This window comes from Bombyx mandarina, chromosome 09 (genome assembly GCF_030267445.1).
Source record: "Bombyx mandarina strain Sakado chromosome 09, ASM3026744v2".
NCBI classification, from domain to species: Eukaryota; Metazoa; Arthropoda; class Insecta; order Lepidoptera; family Bombycidae; genus Bombyx; species Bombyx mandarina.
The window spans coordinates 2,642,428-2,652,046 of NC_143216.1; the positions used below are offsets into that span (position 1 = coordinate 2,642,428).

A 9,619-nucleotide genomic window follows, 5' to 3' on the forward strand; every position below is an offset into this window, starting at 1 on the left:
CGTCGAATGCACGTCTGCTGCTTAAGGCAAAATATTCATTTTTATGTTTTTTCTAGAATAAATGTTACGGGTAGCGTGTTGCGTTAAATTAAAAGCATCCATCATAAGACAAGGGACTTGTGAATTGTAAATTTAATTCTCCGTGAAATAACAGGGAGAAACATAAAATTTCTCTTTTCAAAATACGCCTTTCAAAATGCCCCGTTCTCACCTTGAGCGGGTTTTATTGAGCGACTCGATTAAGCCGTGGCGAATCGAGCTGTTAAACTACCTATAGAAACGATTGCCGTATAGACGTAACACACAATCGCAATAACAGCAATTATACGCTCAAAACTAACGTCTATAAAGATGATAATTACAAAACAGATCATAACGCTGTCAGCTTATTTATAATCATTTCAGTTGTGACGCTTGGGTGAGCGTTTTATAAGTTGATTGGCATTTTGCCGCGCGAAAAGCAACACCTTTGCGGCCGTGACATGTCATTTGATTGATTGAATAATTAATTTTGTTGTTAAAATTCAAAGTCGAGATCATTAGTTCTCAGTCGTATAAGCTGTCAATTAATCGGACAGTTTTTGACGAGGGTAACAACAGGCTGTTTTGTTGAATTCTCGTCTATACTTCTATACTAATATTATAAAGAGGAAAGATTTGTTTGTTCGTTTGTATTGAATAGGCTCCGAAACTACTGAACCGATTTGAAAAATTGTTTCTCTGTTTTGAAGCTACACTATTCCCAAATAACATAGGCATATTTTTTGAAAACATTAGGGATCCTTACTAAAACTCCAATAATGTAACCCAAGGTGTAAAAAAAATTCCTAAAATATTCTTTACATCGCGTGCCCTGCGAAAGCTATTGATGATAGAATAAAATAATGTACTTCGACTTTGTAGAACATTACTAGTTACAAAAAGTGTCGCGACAGCATATGTCTGACTATTGTAGTTATGCCACAATGAATGTTCTTTTATTTAAAAAAATAAAACAGCGTCAAATATCGTTGAAATTTTTGTTAAAGACCCGAGCGGAGCCGGAGCGGGCCGCTAGTTATTAATAATCTTGAAACCATTCACATCTCATTTGGGTTGAAGCTGACAATTCTGTTTGGCGAATCGTTCGTGGCTCTGTATCGGTAACTGGAAAATAAAATACTGCTACTGTTTCATAATGACAGGGTTCTTTGTTCATAATTGCGATGATATCACCTTTTAGCTTCGAAACTAAAATATTAACAATTCACTGAGTCACGTTTCAAACTAACAAATAAACGCCACTAGAGGCCATTCTTTTTTTTTTGTAAAATACAATCCAAAGTTGATTATATGGCAAGTGCCCACTGAGATACATAATAAGCTTGCTGTGTTTGTTAAAAGTTGCAACATAACATGCCATAAGGTTACAAATGTCATTGTGGTTAAGCATAAAAGAGATCTGCCACGTACCATCCGGCTTCGGAATGAGCTCCCCTCCACGGTCTGAGCGCTCTGACATGTCCTTCTTCAAACGAGGCCTGTGGAGAGTATTAAACGATAGGCAACGACTTGGCTCTACCCCTGGCATTGCTGACGTCCATGAGCAACAGTAACCACTCACCATCAGATGGACCGTATAATCGTCTGCCTATAGGGCAATAATAATAATAAAAAAAACAATTATCACTTCTAATCTTAAACGAGATTTTTGTACATCCTTAATACGGCATAACCTCTGTTAACAAAGGCATGATGAATGACGGTGGGCTGCCATGCATCATTCAGCTGAGGGCTTACAGCTAATGATGAATAATTAGTAGCGTTTGTTTCGTCTACAAGTTGCTTTTGTACATGAATAGCGACCTTTATCTTTGCTTTATCTCATTTCATTGTCCATATAATGTCGTAGAGTTTCCTTGATGAAGCATTAGGGTTACACGATTTTTTATGATCAATATTAATTGTTAAATCTCATATTACACGACTGTATATTGATGGTATCATGTCTGGTATTGTTTTTATGTGTAATATTCACCGAATTCCCAATAACGTTAAATTGTTATTTTATTTCGAACCTAAATACAAAATTTCAATATTCACTCCCGTTTCCAATGGCCAAATATATGTTTGGACAAATTCGAAGTGAGCTGTCAACTTAAAAATTAATTCCTTTCAATTTGTGATCGTGTTCACTTTTACTTGCGCGTATTGTGCGTCATGTAAGTGCGTATGTCTACTGCACGTTGTCAAAGCGATTGACAGGCCCATTGCTTCCGGACATCTTGAAAATCAATAAGAGAAAAATCTTTAATTTACTTCTCATTCACAATCAATTGCTTCGTTTTAAACTCTTAAGCAAAGCAAACGGAGAGACGGTTTCACAATCAGACGCGAACAATAGCTGAGTTTGCCTCAGGAGTGCATAAAAGTGCCATTCATTATCATCCATCAACTATGAATGATTGGACGGTGAATGGTTTTGGGGGCTTCGGCGTAAGATATAAGAAAGCGCTTCTAGAAATTTCTTTCAAGCAATAAATTTTCATTTTAATCTTCTATCATTATCGTTCAATTTTTCAAGGAGTAATTATTAGAGATAGACTTAAAATAAATAACGGTAGCTACTAGAATGTCACCGAGAAATCTTATTTTAGTAGTTAGTAGTATAATAGTTAATATTACTCATGGACATCTCCAGCCGTGTGGCTATGCCCTCGCGTTGTTGCATCCATCCCGCCGGCCATCGTTATCGTCCAACCCGTCGCTTGCGGCAAAGGGCTCGACGAGTAAATTAGCCCACAGACACAGCCCACTGAGTTTTTCGCCGGATCGTCTCAGTGGGTCGCGTTTACAATTCGGTGGTTCATTCTGCGAAGCAGGGCTCTTGCTAGGGCTCGTGTTAGCAACGTTGTCAGATTTGAGCCCCGTGAGCTCACCTACTAGCTCGGCGAATTTAGAATAACCCCTCGAGTTTACTAGAATAGGCAGGGAAAACCCCAAAAAAGAAGTCGCATCGCCGCTCCGAATATATGTATTTAAAGCTACCTGGACATTTGACAATCGGAGACATTGTTGACTGAAGATACAATCATAAGTAGTGTTTAAAAGATTATTTTGGATAAGGCTTATTTATTAACGAGTAAATCAACAAAAGGTATTTGTGTAGGCTTAAAAGTTTTTCTCCAAAAACTTTTGAAGCAACTGATCTTGTAATTTCGACTTACGTATAATGGTTAAATATTAAATTTTATGTATTCGTTAAAACTTCGTTTCCCAGAAGCTCGTGCCTTGGACCGGAATTTACATAATTTTTCCCCTCACCGCAATCTAGGCTCAGCTTGTTTATCTACACAATACCTCGAGCAATTTGTCTTAGCTCCTCTTAAATATTCTCATTGTCTTTGAATAATTTCGTTAATAAATTCCGCCAGTCAAAACCTTGAGGAATATCTTGAGCAATTTAGCTTTTGTTTATCAAATATTCTTGACGATGATTTATGTTTAGTTCTGAGTAATCGTCGGTTTTTACGACTACATCTAGATGTTTTTGGAAGATCTTAATTAATGATACCTCATGATTTATGGCTTCCCTCGAACACGTTATAAAAATATAAAGAGAGGTAATTGATTCTCTTTATTTTTCCTGTGACCGCCTATTTTTTCACTACTTTATTTAGTTTTTTTTGTTCTAATATTATACTATTGGGATTGATTACATAGCAAAGAAATGGATTTTGTACTTTTTCTTTGAATTCCACTTTCACCTGTAGTTGGTCAATATACTGATAGTATTGCAAACTTTTGAAGCTGACTATTATATGCAAACTTTACAGCTATAGATATGAAAATTATTGATTTTACTGCACACTTACAAACCAAGACACGACTTTCAGTTGCTTTGAACCAATTAGCGTTGGGCAATGACACAGCAAGACCACAAACAACCTATAATTTATAACGTGACTCAAGAAAATACTCGTAATGAAAGTCCCGATTATGATTAAAACTAAATAGAGCCCTGTAATGAATAAGTGGATGATATTCGAGATCGGACCACGGTTGCCGGCGCCGCAGCAAATGTTGTTAATCCAAACAATCAAATTAACATTATCAGAGAAAAATAAACTTTATGCTTGGGTAACAAAGAAGGGTTTAAATGTAAGATTATATTTGTAAGCTCGTAAGCGGAGCCGACAGCCGTCAATCAGAAGCTAAAAACCGGTAGCTGCAGAGTCAGACATTAAAGATTACAAAAGTCGTGGAGTGGTATTGAAGTGGAATTCAGTTGTTAAAATCACTCAACCCCGTGACAGCGGCGCTCGAAGTAAATTAAATTTATATGTTTGATTAATTTAAAAATATCCATATTAATTTAAAGTAAATGGGTATGTACTGAGATTAATATTTTTATATCGTACTATTTCTACTTCTTTTTTTTTAATTCAGTAAAGTAAATTTATTAAGTTTTTTATGAATATTGTAATCTAGTATTTATCAATCATAGTTATTTACCCGAAAAATAAATTTAATATGCGTAGTTAGCAAACACTTGAACCGTATATTTCCAGATTCAAGGTTTCGGTAATCGTCCAACATCAAGTGAACTCAATGTTCAGCATGAATTTTACTGTTTTTAGTTCATTCAGAAGGTGATTCAAATAATTACTTTAAAAAAATCTAAGTTCTTAAGTGAACAAAGATTTTAATTTAGTAGATACTCTAATCATTTCAGTAGTCCATTTTTATCCTTAAGGCGGCGAAACACGACATAGAAGATAATACGTGGTTAGCAGAACAAAAAGAATTCAAATAAATTGCCGTGAGAGGCAAACAAAAAACCAACACACCTTATAGAATAGCTGAGGCTCAAACTTGTCTGAATATAATGAGAATACAAAATAAAAATTCAAAGAAGGAATCCATCTTAATAGAATTTGAATGGTTTTGATCGGTGAATGTACATTCAAGATATAGTTAAATTCAATTCGCAATTTCTTTTATATGGTTTTATGGAAATGCATGTTAAAATATTTTTGCCATAGACACAGCCCACTGAGTTTCTCGGCGGATCTTCTCAGTGGGTCGCGTTTCCGATCCGGTGGTAGATTTTTCAAAGCACTGCTCTTGTTAGGGCCAGTGTTAGCAACACTCCTGGTTCGAGCCCCGTGAGCTCACCTACACGTCAAGGAGAAGCAGAAATAGCCTCTCAAGGTTATCAGCATAGGTAGAAAAAATAATTGTGTTTTATTTGTGGTTTAGTAAAACAAACAGTTCGTACTGATTGAGGAATGAGAGTTTATGGAACCACAACTTGTAATTCTGTTTTTAATTAACAAACATGTAATTATTGTCCGCGTTATTTACTACAACCAACCACCGGTTTTGTAAATACAGAAAGGCGTGATTAAATTTAATTAAAATTGATAATAACACTTCATATTGTGCAAAACTGCGGGATCTGACATTGAATCAGCCATAATTGTGCACGTATATATTAACAATTTCATTTTTAAACTAATAGCTTATTTCAGACTTGTCTGTATCTTTTTTTATTTTGTTTATTTGTTTAAAAGTTAAGAAACAAAATTGCGGTTTGTAATCGTTTTTTTATTGATTTGGACAAGTGAAAGAGCTTACAGTCCACACGATTCTAAGTGGTTACTGAAGTCTTAGACATCCCAAAGTGAACTTTGCCAGGCATCCTGAGACATAAATTGAAAAGTGTACAATAAATATTTTATAACAAGATATAGTCCGTCGTCTTACTGCACTCATTTAGAGGACCTTCTATGTAATCATGTAATTATATTATTTAAATATACTATGTACTCATAAACAGTTATAAAAACAACGATAATATTTTTGAAATAACATAAAAACTAACAGTTGTACGAATTCAATTTCTTTGATTTTAAAATTAAATTTTTGAGAGCAACTCTTAACATAAATAAGTGTGCAAAAAAGTAATTTAAAAAAAACGTAAAAATACATTATTTCTTTCATTAAAACCAAATAAGTATTATTAATATTGAATTTTTTTGCGGACCGTTCGCAATCGCATTTGAGACGAGATTAAATTCAAAACAACTTTTTAAATGTTTATTATCTTCACCTATTAAAATGTTTGAAAATATTATTGCAAATGTAAAATGAATCTGTCGTTTTTTTATATAGATATCCCCGTGTCTGTTTTTAAAATCATCATTATTAATCACTTGAATTTTGATTCAATGTTGTTACTAATTGATTTGCTTTGTAATCCATTGAAGCGTCGTGAGTTGATAGTTATAAAAAACATTTATGATTTGTGAAACACGAATGCTATGTGCAATCTAAATAATTTTATGAATCCATTATGGAACATAGATTGTACTTAATTTGATTGTTGTCTGTTTTGATATACAAATCGAATCTATAATATATGAATTTAGACTAAATTTTGTAGGAAAATGAATTTATTGCCGACTCTATTCATTGGTGAAACTGCATTCCGAATAGGTAGTAAAGTCACAATGATCGTAATATCCATAAAGGTAGGTTTAAATAATAACATATTTATATTTAAACAATAACGTTTTGATTATAATATTTGAATATTTTTTTCCTATAATTATAATACATGTTTTTTTTTTCCTACCTATTCTATTAACCTCGAGGGGTTATTCTGGATTCGCTGAATTACTTAAGTGAGCTCACGGGACTCAAACCTGATGACGTTGCTAACACGAACCCTAGCAAGCGCCGTACTTCGCAGAATCTACCACCGGATCGGAAACCGACCCACTGAGAAGATCCGGCGAGAAACTCAGTGGGCTGTGTTTGTGGGTTAAGTTATAATATTTGAAAAGAAAAGGAAGTGTAGAGTGATATAAAAAATAAACGCGAAATAAAATGCAAAAACAATTTTAATTATAATACAATTATTCTTCTCTTTAGTTTCGTTTATTGATGTCATTTAGTTTTATCAATACTCGATTTTTGTTTTCAAATATCAATAACATAACATAAGAGAATCAGTAATTCGTAAATTTAATATAGATTTTCAGGTATCAGTTATTTTGATCAATTATTATTGGACTAACACTAGTTCTAAAAATATGTACTTGAAATTGTAATTCAACAAAATTGATATCTAAATTTAAATCTGTGACTAAACCATATCGGTTTTGGTTTTTTATTCCTAAATTAGTAAAACACGGTCACGCTTTGCTGTGACTTAAATTGAATTGTCCAAACCTGATTGCGAGGATACTTACCAGTACCAATTGTAAGCCGCGTAAATACACAAAAAAATCCTCGAAATCGGGTGCATCAGTTTAAGAATTCAGTGACCAACATACAAAGAGAAAAAATATTTATAAATAAATAATAAATAAATAAATATTTACTAACAATCACGCCACGTTAACTGGTCCCGTGATAAGTTCGTAAAGAACTTGTGTTACAGGTACCAGATAGCGGAAATAAATGTAAGATTTTTATTATACACATACATATATATAATATACATCCATAACTCTGGAAAATACAATTATATTTATCATACAAATATCTTCCCTTGGCGGGATTCGAACCTGCGACCCCCTTGTGTAGTGACCATGTCACTTACCACTACCCCAGACGGCCGTTAAATATATTAAAATCGAGAAAAGTTTTTTTTGTGATCTAAAATAGATTTAAAGTTTTTCGTTTTCTTCAATAAGGCTCTTATTTACTTTTGGTATAATCATTCTTTTGCCGCATACGTAGCCAGTTCGTTTCTGTCATATGTCTAGAATAAACCACACCTTCTAAATTACGTTGCTTTAGTTCTAACATATTTCGAAATAAGTATATTTTTGGAGTTTACTCCTTTAGAATCGATTTACATATATAGGCCCGGGGTATGAAAATTATGGGGACCAAAATCGTACTAGCATGTCACACGAAATGCGTTATGCGCCTGATTGGCTCCTGATTGCGTGATGCGTGCGCGCGCCAATCAAAATCGTACTAGCATGTCACACGAAATGCGTTATGCGCCTGATTGGCTCCTGATTGCGTGATGCGTGCGCGCGCCAATCAAAATCGTACTAGCATGTCACACGAAATGCGTTATGCGCCTGATTGGCTCCTGATTGCGTGATGCGTGCGCGCGCCAATCAGGAGCCAACGCGCGGCCGCGTTATCGCAGGTGACGCCGGGCTGCTGCGCCGGCAGTCCGCCACAAAGCCTCGTACTGATCGCGCGTTTCTCTCATTATTGTATTTTCATATATTTGTTAGTCGTTTGTTTTGTGTCTCGTTAATTTGTTAATAATCTGTAGTGTATCGTGTTGTCGTAATATAGAACTATTTCTCGTATTGTTTCGTTTAATTTTTTATATCCAGTAAACTCCAGTCGTGCGTCGGAGCGGACACACACACTTTTTTTTTTTTAATTATTCATTCGTCTTATTAATTAGCAGACTACGGTCAATCAACACAAATCTTTCGCAACGTTTTGGAACATTACAAATTCAAATGAACTTTTCAGCGTTCGTATTGCTTTATTGGAATTAAGTCGACCGTTCGTTCACATTTAATTTATCAAACTCGTAAATAAAATGCGATGTTTTAATTAAATCGTGTTTTGTTAAGCCAAAACCGCTTCTTGGAATCGAAGAAAATTTAAAACAAAAAAACATTCCGGTACCGGGAATCGAACCCGAGCCTCCTGGGTGAGAGCCAGGTATCCTAGCCACTAGACCATACCGGACTCCTAACTACTATCGAAAAAAAGCTTCTAAAATTTTCCAAGAATAACTTTATTAGAACAAAAATAAAAACTCGGTTCATTAAAAGGAAATGTCATTGAAGCTATTTATTAAATTCTTTGGAAACGAAATACGACTTTCATATGCGTCGTTTTGTTAAATATTCGACTTATTATATGGTAAACAGTGCCATTAGCATGTCTGGCTTCACCGACAGACTTGTCGCTCGGCGACGGCTGTCCATCAACGTCACTCATTCCGGACGTGGAATCGCCGACTTAGGCATACATCTCCCGACAGTTGACGATCGACTCCCGATGTTTATCCCGACGGATCTTTGTCTGACCTTAAACGGCATCAGGAGCCATTGTTTGACGGGACGTTTTTTCTTAGTCCAACGAAGCGGCGAGTTGTAAGGTATTAATTATCATAAATGCGGAGACCGCGATGTAAATTCCCTGATAATGCGGCTTAGACGCGGCTGTTGGTTTCGTGTGAACGCGACTTGGAGCGCTGATGGGGTTGTTCCGAGGTTGCGGAGCCAACACAATCAACCCGAACCATCGATTGATTAGAGACCGTCCCATTGTATTCAGTGGAACTTTTCGAATTTAATTAATGTTTAATAAAACTACTTTTTTGACGTGACAACGTCTTATAATTCGATGGAGCCGGCTGCACGCACGAAAAATGCACTCATGCGGCGTTACCTCGATCTGAGGCGTTCCATTTAAGGCTTGAAGTGCAAGCGAGAGCGCGCAACGAGCGACAAAGAGGCACAATCGGCCTCCGCGTTCGGTAGCGTTCGACATCTGTCTCTCTCCTACTTGAGTAAGCGATGCATCCGCGTGGACAGCTGCTATACAATAATACATTTACATGTTTTCGTCCAATATTTATAGG

The 9,619-nt window shown here is 35.6% G+C and overlaps 1 non-coding gene across 1 annotated transcript; it reads right to left on the reverse strand.

Annotated features, from left to right (window-relative positions):
* Window positions 1-8,646: 8,646 nt before the first annotated feature.
* Window positions 8,647-8,718, reverse strand: TRNAE-CUC (transfer RNA glutamic acid (anticodon CUC)). Its single transcript has one exon. It is a non-coding gene; the product is annotated as a tRNA-Glu (tRNA).
* Between the last annotated feature and the right edge of the window lie 901 nt (window positions 8,719-9,619).